This window comes from Lynx canadensis, chromosome C2 (assembly GCF_007474595.2).
Source record: "Lynx canadensis isolate LIC74 chromosome C2, mLynCan4.pri.v2, whole genome shotgun sequence".
NCBI classification, from domain to species: Eukaryota; Metazoa; Chordata; class Mammalia; order Carnivora; family Felidae; genus Lynx; species Lynx canadensis.
In genome coordinates, this window is record NC_044311.2 from 24,604,271 (window position 1) to 24,626,539 (window position 22,269).

Consider the following 22,269-nt stretch of genomic DNA (forward strand, 5'->3'; position numbering starts at 1 on the left):
CATCCAGACACGGGATTACACCTGACAACCGGATGCCAGTCTACACAGGTGCATGAGGCTCTCCTCTATAAACAGGCTGAGGTGCTGTAGCCATGTGTTCTTTTATCTGCCTTCCCACTATTCAGTTCAAATGTATATGGAAGAAATGAAAAATCATGCATCCCATGTCACGGTTTAAGTAGACTGAGTATCACGTTTCAGACAGTTAGGCTTGTACAACACTGAATTTGAACCTTGAGCCAATACTGAATGGAGTTTGTTTCAGTGTGAAAATCTAGAAATCAATACGTACACACATCTGATCTGTGTTTTAAATTGTATTTTCAGCCATGCATTTTAACAAAATTCAACTTCATCTTACAGAAAGCTCTATGACCTACACACCGTACCCATTTAAGCTAAAATGCCTTCGTCCAAAAATTAGTTTAAAACTTACCATGACAATCAAAAAACAGCATTTATTTAATGCATCACTGATGATATCACTCAAACCAGTATTTTAAATGTTCCTATCAATGATTTTAAAAGATCCGATTTTGAGGAAAAAATAAAATAAAAGATCCAATTTTGAGTTCTTATTCCAAATTATACGTGCTTGTTCTAACAGCCAATCTTGAATTTAACAACAAAACAAAACAAAAAAAAGGATCACAATCATTTTACTTACCAGAATGTTAGGAAAAGATCTGTTTGAAGTAATCTTTTTGGCTCTAAAATCACTATGAAAGTGGGAGAGCCAGATTCAGTTCTCACAGCTCAAATGTGAGCAACTATGACGCTTGCATTCAGCATAGATTTCAATTTTTTCTATTTAAATGTCTGGATATTTTGCATTATTATATTACTCATCTATTTTATATGACCATTTTATTTTAAATAACAAACACCAATCCATCATTCTCTATTCCTTTAAATTTACTGCCTTGTTTTTCTTTATAGTATTTATCACTAACTGCCACAATAATCACTTTATAGGAACCAAATATATGTAGGTTGGATTATTTGTATAATTCAAAGAAAGAACACCAAATTTTGATTAGTTACACTTATTTAAACCGAAGCATAATCAACATGCCTCTCAAGAAGTATACCAGATTCTTAAAATGAGTCACACAAGCATTAATCAACTTGTCCACTGTTCTAAGAAAATTATAGTAAACACCAAAAGGTTTAAGGCCAATGAAGGTGTTCATTCATGCCTTCATGCATTTCCACGGCCCAGAGCAGGAACTGGGGACACGGAGACCTACAGGATATGGCCACTATCTTCAAAAAGCCCACAGCCTACTGGAAGAGGATGCACTTTAGAATTCATGATTTTCACATTCACTCTTCAAAATCTGAGTCATGCCTGTAAATTAAAATAGTCTATTTTACAGCTTGACATATTGAACAGGCAATGATAAAAATGAATAGTTAAGAACTCGATTACACCGATATAAAGTCATTTGTACCATGACATCACTTGCATACTGAAAAGGTTCATACCGTCATCAGTAACCTTTTTCAGCTTTGATGTCAGGCCAAATGAGAGATATGAAGAAGCAAGGACTTCTTCAAGCAAGGATGGTGGCTGTCACAGCTAGCTCAGTGTCAAAGAACTGGCCAACTGTGCCTCTATCACTCAAATAGGAAAAAGGAGAAAAATGAAATGAACCTGGTCCTCAAGCAGACAGGCAGCACAGGGGCAATAACAGAGGGAAGGTAGAACAAAACAGCAGTATTAAGCATAGGCTTATGCATACAGATGCCCTGTGGGGGAAAGGTGGTCAAAACCCCAGTTTTTACTGGGGGTGGTGTGGGCGCAGAAAAAGCACAGATTTACATGGGCTCGAATCCCGGCTCTGCTGTACATTAGCTGTGTCATCTCCATATTAAATGTCATGGAGCCATAACTTCCTACCTATAAAATGAGTTTAATAAAAGATACTACCTTTATAACGTTGTAAGGATTAAATGGAAGGATGCATGACTGACACAATGAAGACACTTGCAAACAGATGAGACAATGGATTCCCCATTTACCCAGGGGTCATGGAAGAGCATTTTCTGGTAGCCCAAGTTGAGCTGAGCGAGCATGCCTTCCCTTCATAAGTTCACTGGCAGTGATTCAAACATCCATTACTAATTTTGGTTTTACTCGAAAAGCCTGGTGTGATGAAGTTCAGAGAAACAACAAATCACATTATTATTCTTAGAAGCATCTTCTGGTGTAAAGTATCTCCAGAGGTTACATAGTTGGGCACCTTTCAGCTACAAAAAACATGCAGGGCTTAAGGAAAGCACATCCATCTCAAGGGTCTGGAGAGAGAAGCTCACCCGCCTCCTGTGTTCTCTAACACTTGAAGGAGCAAACCTTTATTCTTGGGATAATCATTGACCGAGGCTCTCTGAGTATGGGACCCCGAATTAAGTGCTATGAATGAATAAAGAATAGCTGCTGACCCAGGACTATGAGCAAACAATAATCATAACAAAATGCAGTACTGCATCGTAGCTCGTGGGCTATTGGTTGTGACAAAGTTAAATACCCCTAAGTAGGTGGACGGGATATTTAATCCACCAGTGATGTACTTACTGGTGGTGTCACGGCGTCGTGCGGACGCTCTGTTTGTGGCTCAGACTTGAATACACTCTCCACTCCTTATTTACGAGCAGTATATAAAATATGAAGGTGGCTAACACACCAGGGTGGAGAATGCAAACCCAGTGAAAAGCCGTTCCTCTCAGGTCTGGAAGTAAACAGCAGCAGGCATTTGCAGACCATACGAGAGGGGTATTCTGGGTATTCTGGAGGGAACCAGCCTTGGAGAAGGTAAGCACAACAGTAAACAATCAGTGGAACTTAGAGAAGGCAGGAAGAAAACATATCCCCAGACCTTAGCAGAGATGATTCATCTTGCCACACCTGTTACTAAATGTTTTCACCACTTCCTTGGGGAGGAGGAACTGCCAGTTTATATCTTTTTATAGTTTTAGGGTGCATGTTTACAGTTAGGGTAAGTACTTATAAATACATTAATATGTAGTAAACAGTTTATAGTTCTTGTCCACAGAGTGAGTTCATTAATCTCAACTCTTGCAGTACCTGTGTAAATTCTTCTGGAGTGAAAGGGCCCCTCCAGGTATTCCTCAGGACCGTGAGCTCCGACAGGTGCCCTAAGTTAAGGGTCCAGCAGGCCGAGAGGGCAGGGTACCTACCTACCCAGATGGCTGATTTCTTGCTTTCACTCAGGGGACAACTAGGACCGAGTGTAGAGCACATGGCACTGAGGATACAGCAGGGACAACATGGGGGTGCCATTAGATCTAGTGGGGACCAACCTCTGCCTGGGTCTGCTGCTTTATAACAAGCTGTGGTTATAAATAGTACAAGTGTTGGCTGAAGGAATCAAAATGAAAGTAATTCAATGCCTCCTCTGCATCAGGTGCATACCTGGTGCTTTCTATTTCGTCTAATGCTCACAAAAGCCACGTGAGGTGGGTCTTTACGGTGTCAGTTTTACAGATTGAACCCTTTAGACCTGAGAGTTAAGCTACTTTCCCAAGGTCCTCTGGTAAGATGGGCAAAGGGACTGCCCCTAGGAAACAATGAATTCTGCTTGACCTCAAAGCCTCTGCTTTTCCACAGCACTGGGATCGGCCCTGCCATACGAGTAGCAACTGCGCAATGAAGATGAGGAAAGGGCAGTCTGGCCAGAAAGACCTACGAAAGCAGAAAGGAATTTAGTAACTCCTGACAGGTGCTACACACATTAGGTGGTACAATCACAGCTACTGACTTTACCCCTGAATTTTCTTTTTAAGTAATATTTCTGTAAAGTGCGTTGGGAAAACATCTTTCAAAAGTGACAACAATAAACAATTTGGTTGGCTCCACTTAACAATTCATTATTAAGAGAAATCATAAATGAGAGAAATCAGTTATGTTTAACATGAAACTACTAGAATAAGCATTTCAGAGTAGACAAAAGCAAATACATGGGGAGCGATATCAAGAGATGAGTCAAAGGGAGAAACCGCTTTAAATTATCTTATTTTCTCTGTATATATGACATTACTATGTCAACATAACGCAAGGCCCAGGAGAGTGGTTGGTTTTAGAAGCATTATTTACATTAATGCAAATGCATTTCCATCAGTCCCTTTTAAATGCAGAGGTGTGGGTCTTGGCTCAGCAATCAGATCATCCTGCCGCTTACCCTAGCGACTTACTGCACGGACAGCTCATGTTGTTTATGAAGTACAAGATGCGTTTGTGTAGTTGTGTAGTTGTTGCTAACAGATTTTATATTAGTGTCCAGTTACCAGTAACTCCTACATTTCTGGAACCAATGCATTAGGAAAGTCTATAGACTTCACATAGCCCAGAAACCCATTTCATAAATTTGATCCACTCTAATATAAGATTTTTTTTTAATTTTTTTTAACGTTTATTTATTTTTGAGACAGAGAGAGACAGAGCATGAATGGGGGAGGGTCAGAGAGAGAGGGAGACACAGAATCCAAAACAGGCTCCAGGCTCTGAGCCATCAGCACAGAGCCTGACGTGGGGCTCAAACTCACGAACCGCGAGATCGTGACCTGAGCCAAAGTCGGACGCTTAACCGACTGAGCCACCCAGGAGCCCCGTCTAATATAAGATTTTAATACAGGACTCAAACAGATGAAAAGCTGGAAGTTTCAACTAACGGCAAATAGAAGTTCGTATTTTATTAAGCTGGACAGAAACCAGAAATGCCTTTCATTAAGAGTGTTCTGTTTTGGGGCACCTGGGTGGCTCAGTCGGTTGAGCGTCCGACCTCGGCTCAGGTCATGATCTCGCGGTTTGTGAGTTCGAGCCCCGTGTCGGGCTCTGTGCTGACAGCTCGGGCCTGGAGCCTGCTTCGGATTCTGGGTTCCCCTCCCCTCAGCTGCTCCCCTGTTCACATTCTGTCTCTCTCTCAAAATAAATAAAGATTTAAAAAAAAAAAAAGAATGTTCTGTTTTGAAAGTAACTCCCCATGTTAATATAAGGCAAACTTCTCCACTTAATGGGCATGGATATAAAAACTGCTATTGTATTAATACAGTTTATTTCACTCAATTTCTATAGACTGCTTCTTTATTGTTTGCTTTGAAATTTACACATCAAGTAGGAAAATTCTGTTTTCAGGACAGGCAAGTCCACAGTTTTATGTAAGGATCTTATGTCTAATTTTGGACAGTGCACCAAATCTCCTTTCATCCCAGGCACACAGATTTTGATAATTAAAAAAAAAAAATTGCCAATAATTTCAAGTCCTTGGGTGAAAGAAGTTTAATAATAACAATAATAACATCTTCTGAGTTCTAGAATTTTCCCTTTATTGTGCTTTCACTTCCATTTCAGACAGAAAATGCCTCCCTCATAAGACTTGGCTTTGCCTGTCCCCATCTTCACACACGGCCGCCAATAATAACATCTTCTGAGTTCTAGAATTTTCCCTTTATTGTGCTTTCACTTCCATTTCAGACAGAAAATGCCTCCCTCATAAGACTTGGCTTTGCCTGTCCCCATCTTCACACACGGCCGCCGCGGCTGCTTTTGCTGTAGGTGTTTCTAAATAAAGTTACAAAGTCTGAGAAGTGCTAAAGCTCTTACAGGAGGGAATGTCTAGGTAACAAACAACGTTTGTTCCTTAACCAGGTTCTGTGACTATGTGACACACAACAAACTCAAGTAATTGAGCATCATTCTCAAACTTGCCAAAGGAGAGGCAAGAGAAACGATACACCCGCCCCCATCTCTGAACACCTCCCGGGTTCCAACGCTGTCATGGAGATCGATGGCAGGCCTTAGTGGACAGTGAATGTCCAAGTGGCAGGTACCCTGGTTTGGGTACCGCCAGGCTCAGGAAAGACCCAGGGAGGACTGGACCAAAGCACAGCTTGCCTCTCAGGACTCTAGGAATAAATAACAGAACCGCAAATGTGAATCAAGCATCAAGGTCTTCAGAAGACCAACTAATTCAGTCCAAAGCAGAGTTCTCCACCCAATCAGAATTATCTGTGTGGAGTCTCTAACGCTCAATGTCATTGGAGGACTGTCACCCTGTGCTACACAGCCCTACAAAGCAAGTCAGTTCCCTAATGCTGAGAATGGGACAGAAAACAGGGAAACTCCCTCAGGAATCTGTAAATTTTGGTTCTTTTTTCTGTGCTCTTGAAAATAATCTCTCTCCAAGTTAACAATACTACCTTTCTTTTTAACACTTTACAATAATTATTCCCATGTGGCTGAAGAACTTTAAAATCGAATACAAGAACACTAGGATCCGAGACTTTGAAACTGAAATTCAGAGGTAACATTTTCTTTCAGTAAAATTTCAAAGCACAGCAAAATATCACAAAGTTGAACTAATGGAAGACAAACCATTTATGAAGTTACTGTTGGAAAAGGCAACACAGCTTTTAATACTTGAAAATAATATAAAAGTCACACACTTGAATGGGGGTGTAAAAGTTATATCACCTGGGGGTCTTTGCCCAGGAGCATGCTACAGTTAAACCCAGCCCCTTGTGTGAGCCGGGGAGGGCTTTGGCCACATTTTGCAAAGAGCTGGTCGCCATCCGGGGGCCGAGGTATGCCATGTCATTAATGGCTGTGGCCATTGTCCCTTCTAGCAAGGTCACCATGAAAACACTTTCCACAGAACAAACGGTTTCCAGAATAATTTGTCCGTTTCCTCTTGAAACTTCACTTCTATTTCCACATTTTCCACTATGCAAATCATAGAAAAGTATAGGAAAAAACCTATATAATAGAAAAGTTATAGAAAGGACCTAAAGCTCTGCCAGATGAAAACCACTACTGAATGTTAATGAACACGGAGAGAGGAGCATCGGTGGCTACTGTCGCATATGGGGCTCCCCTGCAGGCATGGTGGGGAGCGGGCAGCATACGAATCAATGCAAAATATCATTAAGCTCTCCAAGCATTTCCATTCACGTTAGAGGAAAACAGGGAAATGTGGTTAGAAAAGGAGAGAAGGGTCAGCTTGGATGGGGTACAGACTTTCAGCTTTGTGCAGAGACCAAAGGTGCAGGAAGAAATGCAGGGTCGAGGGCGTGAAGGTGGGGACAGGCCTCAGGCAGGAAGCCAGGGCAGGAGAGGCATAGGAGGGGGTGAAGGGGCTGGGGAGAAAGGATGAGAGTGGGAGACTGTGTGGGGGACAGAGCAGGACTCAGGGACCGATGTGCTGTGGGCACAGAGGACGAGCCAAAGCCTCTTTCCTCTTAGAGAGGCAACTAGACAGATAAGACAAACTTAACCCATCCACAGCTGTAAAGCATTTCACGGTTTCCAAAGTGTCTTTCCTACTGTTCACTCATCTAGGATGTGGAGGTCCTCCTTGGTTGGTCTGAGCTGGTGGTCACAATGGTGAAAATGTGCAGCAGCAATCGGAAACTCGTGCGGTGGCTTGGTTCTGGCATTGAAGAACTGGGAATGTTCTGCACAGAGGTGGCAGCTGAGATGAAAACATGTATGCATCTCCGAGGAAGGGATTTTAAAGATAAATGAGATGAAAACATCACAGTGCTGTTCCAGATCACTTAAATTGATAAGCAGAGAGAACCAATGTAAGAGACACAGCAGGAGTGGTCAGAGGGGAAGGAACAGAATGAGGATATTAAACATTTACAGATGTGTGAGGAGAGTTTCTGGAAGGAGGGTAGGACTAAGCATTAGGAGCTCTGGATTTGGTCATTTGGTAACTGTGGAGAATATAATTGCAGTACCCATAGTTCTGCTATAATGGGACATACAGGCTCCTAAAAATCACTGCACTACAAAAAGTTATGCAGTAAAAACCACAAGGTTGTGGGAAAAATGGGGTTAGGGGCCCAGCACTCAAAAAGTTTGCAGTGACATATTTAAAACAGACAGGAACTGAATAAAAGTGATAGCCCGGCTCCACATGTGTTAAATGGTTAAGGAATGCAAAACTACTGCAGTGCACGTGGCACCTGACCCTGAAAAAGACCTGAGGTTTGCTTGGGAAGTGGGTGGTAGGACGGTTGCAGCTCGTGGGTCATGGGAAGTGGAGGAAAGGTGATGTGACATCTGAGGCAAGGCTGTAACAGCAGGCGTGGACAGGCACAGCTAGAAGCCCGTTCAACTAACTGGGGGAGCCGGGTGCCCTGTGAGGTGTGGATGTGCACGCAGGTCAGCCACGTGTACTTTTCCAGGCTCACCAGGGTTTCCTGCGGTCAAAACTGTGCACACACAAACACAAAATTTGACTTAGGTTAAAATTGTTCCTTAATGTATCAATCCCATTCAAATAGATTTGCATCTTCACAGTCTTCACAACAAGTGTTATTGTCGAACGGACTACTGGAGATTCTTTCAAAATCTTTCTGAAATTTCTTTTTTTCAAAATCTCCCATGCAATTTCATCGTGAAGTGCAGTTAGACTCTCAGTTTCTATGAGATTCAACCGAAGCATGGTTTTGGCATCGTATAAGCCTGCCCCCAACTATTTTAACAATCTTTTTTTTTTTTTTTTTTTTTAGTTTTGGCCAGAGAATAGATGTCAAGTGCTATATAAATCTGGAGCGAATTATGAGTTATGAGTGACCCAGGGTCCACATTCAGGAAGCCAAGAATTCTCTAGCTTTTCAACATGCTCTGATTTTTTCATAAAGTTCACTTCAGAGCTAGGGTGGTATGTGCCTCAGGAATGAATGTGGCTCCCCTGGTAGATAACTTTTATTTAAATACTGGTACAATACAAATCTCTTATGCACTAAATTTCAGATCAAATCCTGTAAAGTAACACACCATCTCATGTGTAGGTATCTAGTTGAACTTTCACACGATATAAAGCCTCCTCAACCACAAATCTTCGTCTCCATCTACCACTTCTCACTTTCACTTAATACAGAATCACATTTACAACACTTAGAAAGGGCTGCATTTCACAGATTAAACCTCCAGTTTTAATTAAACTGCAGTTTCTGAGGTGAATCACCATGTAAACAAAAGACGAAGACATTATGTTTGTTATACACACAGCAATATAGGTTTCTCCTGTACTCACCTAAAATACCACTTGGATTCAGTAAAAAATTCATGAAAATAAATAGTGTCATGTAGTCAAAACAACCAAGTTATTGCCCTAGGTTCTTGCTTTCTAGTGGTTGCTGTGCCACCAGGTACCCAAGGAGAGCCCAAATGTGACATGTGTGGGGATTTCTGAGCAGTACTTCCAATATCAGCCACTAGAAGTCCTTAGTAATACACATCTGCTGGGCTGGGAGGGAGGAGAAAGGAGCAGAGGAGAGAAAACATCACAAAGGGAAAACTGGGTTTGGGAGGAGCACTATGTAGAGGAATAAAAGAAAAAAAAAAAAAAAGACAAAATCACAGAGGAAGAGCTCAGAGGAATTAAAACAATAAATGCACCAGGGTGATTGATCTTATCAAAAATCATAATTTAAATCAGATAAGAACATTTTAATTTATGCAGACAACTGAATAATCTATAAAGCTACAACCAAACTTGGATTTAAAAGGAATTCATTCCTATTTCTAGACTAATGGGGATTTAGCATTACCACAGGTCTCCATATGTTCCCAAACATGTTTAAATAGACGGCGAGCTGGAGAAGCAACACTGTGCAAAATAGCTTGGGGGAAAGAAAGGGGGAGGGTGGAAAAACCTAGAGTTCCAACAGATCAAAAGATTAGTTATAAAGCCAGTGTATAGATTTTAAATGTTTATCCTACTCTAAACTGTTGGCAAAGTTTTGAAACTTCTGAATAGTTTTAGCTTCAGGAAGTACACAGAATTTCAAAAAGTTGAAAAGAATTTTAATCTTGTGCTGTTTCTGGTCCTTGTACAATACGATATTCTTTTTTTTTTTTTTTTTAATTTTTTTTTTTTCAACGTTTATTTATTTTTGGGACAGAGAGAGACAGAGCATGAACGGGGGAGGGGCAGAGAGAGAGGGAGACACAGAATCGGAAACAGGCTCCAGGCTCCGAGCCATCAGCCCAAAGCCTGACGCGGGGCTCGAACTCACGGACCGCGAGATCGTGACCTGGCTGAAGTCGGACGCTTAACCGACTGCGCCACCCAGGCGCCCCAACAATACGATATTCTAAGAAGACAAAAATCATTGAAAATTAAGCAACAAAATAGAACCTAAGCTAGGTTCCCAAAAAGGAACTCCAATGCAATTATAAAACTATGCAGAAAAAGCATACAATAATTCCTACTAGTTCCTGTTATAATATGTTGTGCTGTACTTTTCTGTGTGGAGAACACATATATAGTTAAGTTCAAATGCACTTAAATTATAATAATGCTGTTATCTCTCCATGTTATGGTCAGCCTTATACTCGTCACAGAATAACCTGGTGTGCTACACAGCATCACTTGGTGTTTACATGATTACTGTGGGAAGACTCACGATATTCTCACACTCGACAGGCTGAGTCATCGTGCACCATGGCTGCCTCATGGAGACCCACACACAAACCCTACCCTCTCCAGGCTTTGGGTCATGTCAGCCTCTTAAGGCTGTAAAAAACATCTGCCACTTTCCTAAATTAATAACGATATGCTCTCAGGACACCCTCAGACCATCTCAGCACGATACCTAAGTGCACCTGTGCTCAAGTATCCTCTGTGGTCAGGACAGAAGGAAGGGAGAGGAGTACAGAGGGACTCAGCAACTTGCAAAGGAACTTTGGCCTCGGCCTGAAGGGCAGCCAGGCACAGTCCAGTGGGGACGCAGTCTACATAGTCAGCTGCTCCTTCTGCCTCCAGTAAATGCCTGCAAAGCCGGAAAGAAGGGCAATGCACCACTGTAGCTCTCCAGTCTCGGAAGTTTTCAGGATAGTGAGTTCAGAGGCTACATCTTGGATGGAGAGCATAAAAAGTGAACTGATAAGAATGGCTTAAAACATGGCCAGAATCATCCCTGCAGGAAGAAAGGGGAACTTGAGCTCGTTAAACCCAATTATTCAGTGAGCAAGCTACTTCCGGAGAAAGATTAGGAACTTCTGGATGCTACATTAACTCTTTCAAGTCACCAAGGACCATTTTGAGTTCTGACATGCTTGTTTAAAACAATTATTACTACATTAATTAAATTTCAAAAGATACAATTAGAATTAAACATCGTACCACTTTTATTACTGTCTACTTATAGCAAGCCTTTTCTCCAAGGGCATCACGGTGATCTAGAAACTCCTAATTAACAGAAGGTAATTCAATCATAGTTTTACTGTAAGGTATCATTAGTTTCTCTCAGGTCTGTGTGACTAAGTATAGACGTTAGTTAAAAGAAAAAAGCAATTGGAGGCTTCTCTGTAATGAAAAGCAGGTTGGTTTTTTTTTTGTTTTTTTTCTTTGTTTTTCGCACAGTGAAGTGTCCACAGTATTCCAGGAATGACAGAGCAAGCAGGAAGACAAGAACGCAGTCAGCCAGCTACTAGAGTATTTACTGTATAAACCCAGGATTTCTTTCTCCTGTTGACCAAATAACTCACGTGTTCCCCTGTCTTCCCCTTTCAGAGAAGACAGACAGCTTGCCTAGTAAGGCGGTGGGAGACCTTACCTTCTGCTTTTCACTTTGTAATTCTAACCCTGCCTTTATGAACTGGAGTAGCCATGCAGCAAAGCTGCTGCTCTGAAGTGGTGTTAAAATATGCAGACAAAAAGGTCTTACAGCTTCATGAGCTGCAGGTTTCTAGCGTTTGAAAACTAATAACATGATCATGACTCAATTCTCAGTTTATTGAGAATTTATTGTGGTCTGGTCTACTTACATATAATTTCATACCCTTTGAGGTGGTGATACCCATTTGAAGATAAAGAACTGGACTTGCCCTCAGTCACACAGTAAGCACCAGGCAGGGACTATCTCATCATCAGGGCTCATATTCTTTGCTAGCACAACCCCCAACCCCAAAGCCCATTCATATACTTCCGAGGGTGTAGGGTCTATATTTCCTCCTTCATTCCCCAATTCTGGTCGCGGGGTCTTTACATAAGAAGAATTTTGTGCACAGGTATTCACATTCCCTGCACACCTGCCCAGATGGTCTGTACTCATTGAGATGTGCCCTTTGCAAAACACACCAGGGCATTGTCTTCTGCTGGGCACCTGTTGCCCTCACTCAGCTCACCATGGCAGGTGAGATAAGGACAAAGCCAAGAATTTCCCAAGGTGGGGCCAGAGCTGGCGGACTGTGTGTGTGTGTGTGTGTGTGTGTGTGTGTGCATGCGTGTGTTTTCGGCAGAGTCTGGTTTCTTCACCCAGGAGCACAGGAGTGTAGTACACCTAAGCATGGGCAGTGAATGTCAGCAATGAAGAGGCTGGGACAATTGAGAGACAGGGTAGCTGTGTGGCATTCAAGTACTTCTCTGCTTGGTCCACCAGGAGCCTATGCCCACCTGCTTAGCTCACATGACAATCGATGGATAAGCATGCTTTGTAAAATCCTAAAACACTACATATGTATGAGCAATGTCCCCATCCTGGGCTGGCTTCACTGAATCAAGCTGTTCTCCTGTCTGGCTGGGTCAACAACTAGGGCTCTCCCCTCCCGTCCTCAACTCTGCTATATTTTCCTCTTAGGACATATGAATTTTTTAAGCAGGGAATTTCAGACACAGCAAAGTCCTCTGGCAAAAGGCAGGGGAGAGTTGAAGCTCTGAACAAAAAGATAAATGATTTGGGGAGGGGGACTCTCATGCCTGCCTTCCCATCTCCCCCAGTTCTAGTCCTGAGCCTCCTGCCTCCAGCCTGCCCTCCCCCCCTCCCCCCGCCCCCGGCATCTCAGGCGTCCTCTTCTTGTTGGACCCACGGAAGGCTCCACTCACCGCCTTAGGACATGGGGGCTGCCGTCTAGGACACAGCCTGGAAGAGCAGAGTGGTAGCTCTACCCTCCAGCCCCTGGCCAGTCCCCAAACCTAACATCCCAGGGAAGACCACTGGTGATGGTACCAATGAGCCAAGTTTGGGAAAATGGAGGCACTGCGGGGCAGGGAGACAGGGTAAGAACACCTGATCTGTGTCCCGGAGAGCAAGGTCATTTTCATCCATTCATTCATAGACAAACTTTGAGCGCCCGCTCTGTGGCAGGCTCTGCTGTGAGACAGAGCGGTGAACAGGGCACACACTGTCCCTGCCATCCTGGAGCTCCGATTCAGGGGCGGGGGAGAGAAGTACCTTAAAAAAAGAAATCAAACCAACGAATGCATAATTACAAGCTGCAGTGAGTGTGAGAAGGAAATGAACAGCATGAACCAGCAGGGTGTGGGAAGCTACAGAGGGCCCTCGGCACAGCCTTCCCATTTCCTCCGGTGGGAGAGGGCTTCACAGGCTTGGTCTCCGCCCCCGGCACCCTTTATAATCCCCTCCCTGATGAGACAGCTTTAAATAGAAGGTGGTTCGCACAGCCTGGATTTTATCATTTGAGAGAGAGCCCTGCTCCCTGTTCAGGGAGGGGAGAAGGAATCCAGGTGTTTTCAGAGAAGATGGCAGAGCCTGCTTGGGAACTCCACCCAAACCCCCTTCTCTGCACCCCTACACCCTCCCCTGACAAGAAAGGTTTGGTCTGACTGATAAAAGGAGCACTACTTAAACTGGATTCGTTGGCTCATTTTTTTTGGTCAATGTTTATTTATTTTTGAGAGACAGAGAGAGACAGAGCATGAGCAGGGGAGGGGCAGAGAGAAGAGGAGACACAGACTCCGAAGCAGGCTCCAGGCTCCGAGCCGGCAGCACAGAGCCTGACGCGGGGCTCGAACTCATGAACGGTGAGATCGTGACCTGAGCCGATGTTGGGACACTCAACCGACTGAACCGCCCAGGTGCCCCTCCTTGGCTCATTTTTAATGCCTTATTACCAGGCGGCATAAGCAGGACAACATGCTCACTACGTGTGAAGTTAGTTACACATGTTACTGGATTATAACACAAAACTCCGTGGATTGTCTCCATTCCCACTGACCTAGCGTACTTGCCTCATGAGCACTAGAAGGGATCAGAGCAAACGTTAATTGTCACTGGCTTTTCTCTTGCAGTTTGTGCCTCTGGTGTCTGTAGGCTCCTCCCCATCAAAATGCTAAGTGAGCATTACCGCTGCAGGGACTCACCGCTCTCCCGGGATGGGACTCAAGCCACCTCAGCACTCAAGCCAACCAGGTTAACAAGTAGGATGATGTTCTTTTGGAACAAAATTCAAAGTGCGCAGAGCACGGAATTTTAAAAAACAAAAAGAAAACCTTTAGGATTATAATTTAAACTGGTGAAAGTGAATACAGGAACCAGTGCATTAAAATACCCTAGGGACTTTTTTCTCCGGATCCTCTTTTTGAGGGGTTGGCCAATTCTTTCCACAAAGGAGGAGACAGCAGGTATTTTAGGCTTTTAGGTTTAGGCTTAATTTCTGTCTCAACGACTCACTGCTGCTGTTGTGGTACAAAAGCAGTCACAGAAAATGTATCATGGATGTGGCTGTGCTCTAATATAACTTTGTTTTCAGACACTGAAATCTGAATTTCAAATGGTTTTAGCAAGTCATACAGGTATCATTTTTCTATCTTTTCCAATCATTTAACATGTAAGAACCATTCTTCACTCTCAGACCATATGAAAACAGGCGGTTACCAGTGTGGCCCACAGGCCACGGTTTCCCAACTGTGCCCTAACACGTTACAAGATGCATCATTTGGTGATATTGGACGAAAAGGCTTCAGGAGAACATAGCTCGATACGTTACTTGCACATTTTATCCAAGACCATGAAAAAAATCAAGTCCAGCTAGTATTTTTAAAAGGATAAACGTATCTTATGATATATGCAAGCAAAGGAAAGATTTGGTTATGGAGAATCCTAACATTGGTCAAAGACTTCCATCGACTCATAGCAAAGACAGAGAGCTCCGTTTTAGGCAATCAACTAAAAATCAGTTAAGTACCATGCTAGTACCATTTAGTTAAATCCTCAAATAGCTACATCTCTTAGGTTTGTTTACTTGTTTGTTTGTTTTTGCTTTTGGCACCAGATAAGTGATTTAAAAGCGAAAATCATTTGGTGCCCATATGATGATATAAAGATGGTGTCACTCCACACGGCCATCCTGCAGTGAGGGAGTGTCACGATTTTAAAGAAAACCAGAATAATCAAAGCTGGTATCAAAGAAAATACTGGAATTAAAGATTTCTGTAAGTTGCTAAAGGATTTCCTATATAAAATCTCCACATAAAAATCTAAACCATTTAGCCCTAAAGATGTGACTAATACTAAATGTAGTAGGGAAATAAATATTTGAAACTACCTAACATGTTATTTTTAAGTTAATTGGTAATTAAGCTTGTAGAGTTCAACTTAACTCTGAACACATCATATCGTCCACCCACTGAGTTTACCGTGAGAGTAGTTTTCCTATGGTTGGGAATTTAAAATGCCCCAATTAAGTTAGAAAAGACTTCAAAGCCATTGTTAGGTGCTATTTTTATTCCTGATAAATTCATGTGGTCATGAAATCAGATTTCTGATATTAAAGGTGGCTATTTCTGTGGGGTGAGTGGCATTAATTATTTTACAACAATATGGGGGAATAAAAGTGAACAGAATGAAAAACAGGAGCTGTTAAAAGAGAATGAGTGACAGTTTCTGTAATCCCCACCGAGAGAGGCGTCCGTGTGCAGGGGGCAGTCACCACCCAGGCTCGTGCAGACTAGAGAGGTTTGGTGAGGCTGAGGGTGTGCACTCCTGCTCATACGAAAACAAGAAATAAGGAATCTACACGCAGGGCTGATTTTTATTTCTCTCACGAGCATGAGGTCAAATGTACATATCAACAAAACATAGGCTTCAAATCTCATGTAGTGTCAAATGTTATACATTACCCACATCTAGCTGTGGAGAAAAATCACTACCTCATTATTCAAAAGGCTGTGGAAAAACACCTTTAAAATTTTCTTTTCCAGTTCATAACTAGGGACATAAAAGGTCAGAAATGAATATACCCCTACTGCCCAAGAAAAGATGCCAGAAGATAGTTCAAGTAAGTGTCTAGAATTGCATTTTCTCAAAAACAATTCTGAAATAGACGTTTTTTCATCTAAACTGGTTACTTCAATAGCTTCATTTTCATGGAGCTGGTTCCATTCAAATTATCCCATTTCTTAGAGAGTTGTCTTCTAAAGTGTGATTGCACGTCCAAAGAGCATGTGCCCAAAACAGAGGAGCTCATCACTGCATTTACAAACAAGTCTGTGCATCACCACTAACAATTTTATACAAGGATCTGGTGTAACTTCAATCTTTTTAACTCAACTCCAAATTACACTTGCAACACTGTGCAATTACACTTGCAACTGAATTTCTAAATGGAAAAGCATATCCCGTTCTTAACTACACAAAAATGGGTGGTAATAAATCAAGTTAATCGGTGAATGGATCGCACATTGAGAAAGTCAGGGAATGACACTGAAAACATCAAGATTCTAAACAACAAAAATCATATTATCACTGTAGTTTACATGCTTTCTAAACTTTAATCTGAAGATGGACAATGGGACACAATGAAATATTAAACAATTCATCCTTTTGATGAATCTTTGACAAAAAAATACTTCTGAACAGAAACTTTCATGTGTCCTTCCTAATTGCTAATTGTAGCCAGCACTTTGAAGCCAGCACTGGTGGCAAACTATCTCCATTTAAGTGTCTGGAGAACATTCTGAAGCCCAGATGGAGCTGGACACGAGGGCAAAGGCAGCCACTGCTCCGAGGTGGAATGGAGAACCGCCACAGGATTGACTTCCCCAACTCCCCACCTGGTCAGAAACCGCCACTGTTAGGAAAACTACTTAAGTTCAATGGTGAAGATGCATTTCCTAGGTCCTCCAGTGGAGTGTGGCCCAGGAAGTGCTTGGTGTTTCGAAGGGGTGCCCATACTTGGGGAGCTCCAGGGTTTCCATCTCAGGTCTCTGCAAGCTTACAGAGATGCAGATCAACACATTGGTTTCTCTTCCCAAGTAGCAGCCAGTAGCTAGCTGCAAGTAGAGGTGGCACAGCCACTTGTGTACCAACAGCAAAGGTTAGAAGTCAAGGAGAGACACAGCTGTGCGCTGGGTCCAAGGTGAGAGGATCAGAGGGTCCCCAAGCAAGGGGAGAAGCAGGCTGAATACATCAGTGAGCTATGAAGTGCATGTTCTAGGTCAGCTAATCTTCATTTCTGTGAATCTAAAAGGATATGGAACTCAAGCTGTGTAAAGACACACAGACTATCACGTGCTGAAAGCCAATTAGGTTCTTTGTGTCTTTGATCATTGCTTTTCTGGTTAAAAAGGATTTCCACAAAAGAGGACAATCACACCCACAAAACTAGATGTAGAGATGATACCATTCTGTGGACACTACAAAAATAATTCCAAGCTTTAAGATGTCAAGCAGATTCTGGACACTGTAAAAACATTTTTTTTTAAGAGCTGTATGTTATTAATAGTGTTTGATGGATGTTTTACTAGCAAATCAAAAATTCTGATTCTGGAAAACTTCAATTGCTAGAGGAATACATGACATACATGTCCTTAAAGTTATTTTTCTCTTCTTTTTCTCGCTTCACAATATTAGGCTTAACATAACTTCATTAATCCAAACACACCAAACGGATGCTACCAAGATGCTCTAAGAAGAATGTTATTGGCTTATAGCCAATAGCAAAGGTCACAGAGAACAATCTGGCTCTGTTTCTCTTGATGATCACAATCCCTTTAGCTAACAGGGTTCTTAAAGTTGTCACATCATAATTCTAACTCTACCTTCTGGCTCCTTTCCAGGTCTTTCTCTAGCTGGTATTTCAGGACGGTCTTTATAGCGATCCAGAAGATGTGCTGCAGGGGGGAGGGAAGCAGTGGGGAGGGAATGCTGATATCTGGGGGGAGGGGGCCGCGGGGCTGCAGCAGGAACATAGGTGTTATGGGGAGAGCGTAAAGTTATTTTTCCCCACATGTATGGTCATATTTTATAAACCATTTTGTGGTTGGTGGCGCCTGGATGGGAGGAAGAAAGGAGCAGTGAAGGAGAAGTGTCTCTTGAAGTCCTGAGTGACTGGAGGGAGCTATGAGATCCCTCCATGGCAAGAACCAGCCTTAAGGTGAATGGGGGTGAGGGAGAGGATGGCAAGCTTTAGAATGATGTTCTTTAGGGGCGCCTAGGTGGCTCAATCAGTTAAGCATCCTACTCTTGGTTTTGGCTCAGGTCATGGTCTCACAGTTCGAGAGTTTGAGCCCCACAGCGGGTTCCACGCTGACCATGCAGAGCCTGCTTGGGATTCTCTCCCACCTTCTCCCTCTCTGCCCCTCCCATGCTCTCTCTGTCTCAAAAGAAAGAAAGAAAGAAAGAAAGAAAGAAAGAAAGAAAGAAAGAAAGAAAGAAAGAAAGAAAGAAAGAAGAATGATTCTTTAGTAAGAATACAGAAAGAACCCTTTTACAACCCACCCCCCTCCAGGCAACAAGTGGCCACTTTGTAGAGAAGCAGCGGGAAAGAAAGTGTGAGAGACTGAGCATTTATAGTCCAAAGGAGATGATTAAATCAATACAATGGATCAAGTTTACTAAGTGAATGAAAACTGAGGAATACCCACCTCCTTCCTGAAAGAGACAGGAAAGGTACATTTTTCTTTGCTACCTGAGTTGAGTGTGAAGTTTGCACTTATCTGCCACAGAGGCATAAGGTCATGTGAAGATGAACTGGCCACAGAAGTGAGAAGACCACAGTGCTACCTGCTCTGCTCAATGAACATTTACTTGCTCAAAGTCTAGTGGAAACAAAACATTTACTAAATAAATTAGGATAAGGAAACTAAATGCTTCCTCACAGTTTCAAAAAGCCACCAGTATACATCTGACTGAGCAAAAGAACGGTGTATATTTTTTACAGAGCAAGGAACGCTGTTTTACATATGTGTACAGTCCTTTTTTTTTAATTTCCTGGAAGGGTTCTTGACAGAAAGAAGAACTTAGCAAACAACGCAAGGAGGCACCTTTACCCAATGCAGAAATCTGAAATGCTTCTGGTCAAGGCGAGACAATATTAAAAATAAACTTTGAAGAAATTACATAAGAGCAAAATCTAAAATGCAATGTGGAATTTGATGGGAACAGGTAATTCCTCTGTTCTTGGATAGGAAAAAAAATCACAATACTTCAATGATCTTAGTTTTATCAAAAATGTAGTAGTGTTCTCTTACATAAAGCATGGTTTAGAATGAAGTTCCCTAACTTTTCTGGAGCTTTAGGTCTCAGATTCAGTGAAATTAAGTGTTTGCAAAATAAGCAATCTAGCTCTGCCCCTTTAAAAAGCAAAAGAAAGGCTCTAAACAGAGAAGTAAAACAGCAGAGACCCACCAAATACATGGCCCCAAACCACGGCACAGCTCCCCTGGTGGCCTTCCTTCAAACGAAATCTACCCAAGAACTGCAGTGATTTCAAGAGCAGGCTCCCATTTCTCATTTGCCAATATGGTTAGACAGCTCCAATCATATTACTCTTTCCTAGCTTACTTCGAAATTTTAAATCAGACTGCTGGTACATCACATGCTACAGTGCTTGCTTAATACCGTTTATCATTTCTTGCCTGAAGACACCATCTGACAACACGTTGGACTCCATTAAGGTTTTCATGTCTGTCCTCCCAGAGAGTTCAGAGCTGGGTATCAGATTTCATTGATAAAAATTGCTATACAATGAAGTCTCTCTTTCAAAGGTACTGTCAGCCCTTAAAATGCTATTCTTGTGTGTGTGTGTGTGTGTGTGTGTGCGCGCGCGCGCGCACACGCACATAAGAATACTTCTGAATATGTGCTTCTCAGTTTCTGTGGAGACATGTAAGACTAGAAAACTGATCAGAAATAGTCTATAATCACCACTGTGTGCACACCCTGAAGCCCCATCTTCCAAAAGTTTCCCAATCTCCCTGCATCTGATTACTGAGTGTGGCAGCGCGCTATATCTGATCTCATCACATGTGTGATGTTGTCACCACACTGTGTCTTTAACATTCCTTCTTCCTTCTATCCGCTTGGCAGCATGAACCATTTTGGAGTAGCTCAGCTGTATGGTTTTGATGACTCCACAGAAACTGCTTTTGGACACATCACTGGCTGGACCTCCCCTGTCACTGAATGAGACTATAGCCTTTGGGTTTCTGATCTTCCCTCTGCAGGATATACCCACCTTTCCTACACACACATATACACACATACCTACACACACACATCTAAGCTCAGTCTTATCCCAAAGCATAATATTCCATCGGGTCTTTTTTCTATAGTTACAAAAGTTGGAAAGGTTGACACCTTCAATTAAAAGAAGCTTTTGATGTTAAGTTCTGAGGCAGTAGAGTGATAAAGTGAGCCACAAAGGAGATGGGATCAATAGCAGCCTTATTACAGATCATCTCTGGCTCGATCCAGATGGGCCGACTCCATTAATTATGAAGTGTGATTTATCTCTTCACTGCATTAAGCAGTGGTAAGACAAAATATGTGAAATCATACCAACAAGATAAAGCAGAGTGCTCCTGATGTTGGATGCTAATTGCTAACATGTCATTTCACATGTTTTATTTAAAGAAACTGTTTTTTTTTTAAAGAAATACTTAAAGTAATGAGTTAGAAGGGACTCTTCAGTAATTTATACAAAAACACTCAGAGAGCAAATAATATCCTCCTAGACAGAGCATGGGGTTCCTCCCGTTTAACACTAAAAAAACCCAGTATTGTCTACTGGATAAATGGATTCCTCAGAGTATGCTTTCTTAATTAAATGTGAAAGCAATTAAAATAAAGATTTTTGTGAAGCTGCAAAAGATTAAAACAGACAAATTTTAAATAGAAAGTCGATACAAAGGTACTGCAATGGTAAGAATGAATTTCTAGATAATCTCTGAATAGACAGGGGCTGCCCAAGTGCTCACCGCTGTGCATCTGAACAGCCCTACTGCCTGGAACAGAATCAGCCATTATTTTTTTGTACTTTTTCTTCTTTTCATTGCCTACAACTTCGTCTTCAATTTAACTACAATGACCGAAATGTATTCCATATTCCATATTAGAAAACCATAGCTTGAAAAATCAAGGAAACACATTTTTTCTTAAAAAAGTTGTACTAAGAACCCCTTAATGCGAGAGCCATCTTCTTTACAAATTTTAGATGAACAACACGTTTCTGTTGACTAGTGGCATGATGCTGTGTGGCTAATGCCAGTCTCTAGTTTTAGGACCTTGACTCTTTGAGATAACTCACCCAAGGGGGAATCACGTAGTACTTATCTTTCAGTGTCTGGCTTATTCTACTTTGAATACTATCCCCAAAGCCCAGTGGAAAAAAACATTTAAGGAGAACTTTCTTTTTATGGAACACTGCCAATGTTTTCTTTCTAAAGAGGGAAGGCGTTGATGCCTTGGTCTCTATATTTTAGGACAGATCTCACAAAAATTTAGAAACTTCTAGTCTGAAATCTGAAACTAATAAAAAAACAGAGCTAGAGAGCAGAATGATGACTTTCATCAATATTAAAAGGGTGGCAAAAATCACTTTCATTTAAAACAACTATGAGTTAGATCACTGATATCGGTGGGAGGGGAAGGTTGAGCCTTGAAATGCCAGTACAGATATAATCTTAAGAGCACGATATATCATAAAGAACATCCAGGCATTCACTAGTATGTCTTAAACTCAGGTTACAAAGTCCTTATTTTCTCCCACCAGGCTTTTTTTTAAAAGTTTATCTATCTACCTACCTACCTACCTACCTATCTAAGAGAGACAGAGTGCAAGTGCATCAATAGGGGAGGGGGAGAGAGAGAGAGAGAGAGAGAGAGAGAGAGAGAGAGAGAATATTCCAAGCAGTTTCCACACTGTTAGCTCAGAGTCTGACACGGGGCTTAATTCCGCAACCATGGGATAATGACCTGAGCTGAAATCAGGAGTTGGACACTTAACTGAGTGAGCCATGCAGACGTCCCGAACAGCTTTTAATTACATGAGAGAACAAGCTCACTCTTGACATTTAATTGTGAAGAGTGAATGCATTCAAGTTCATTTACATAAATTTTAAGTAAAATATTTAAATGTTTTGTTTTCTGAAGTAATAATATAACAGATATGTTCAGATACCTATAGCCAGATTTCTGTGAGCGGAATTTGATCTAACTATTGAAATAGTCTTCCTTAGTTTAAGCTCATTGAATCTCCCTTTTACTATACAC

General features: G+C 41.9%; 1 protein-coding gene and 1 long non-coding RNA gene across 2 annotated transcripts in view; both read right to left on the bottom strand.

Moving 5' to 3' along the window:
- PLCL2 (phospholipase C like 2) overlaps positions 1–22,269 on the bottom strand; it is a 188,945-nt gene that overhangs the window by 42,640 nt on the left and 124,036 nt on the right.
- LOC115523339 lies at positions 491–9,875 on the bottom strand. Its single transcript, XR_003971706.1, has 2 exons — positions 9,066–9,875; positions 491–2,149 (listed from the first exon to the last, which is right to left on the bottom strand). It is a non-coding gene; the product is annotated as an uncharacterized LOC115523339 (long non-coding RNA).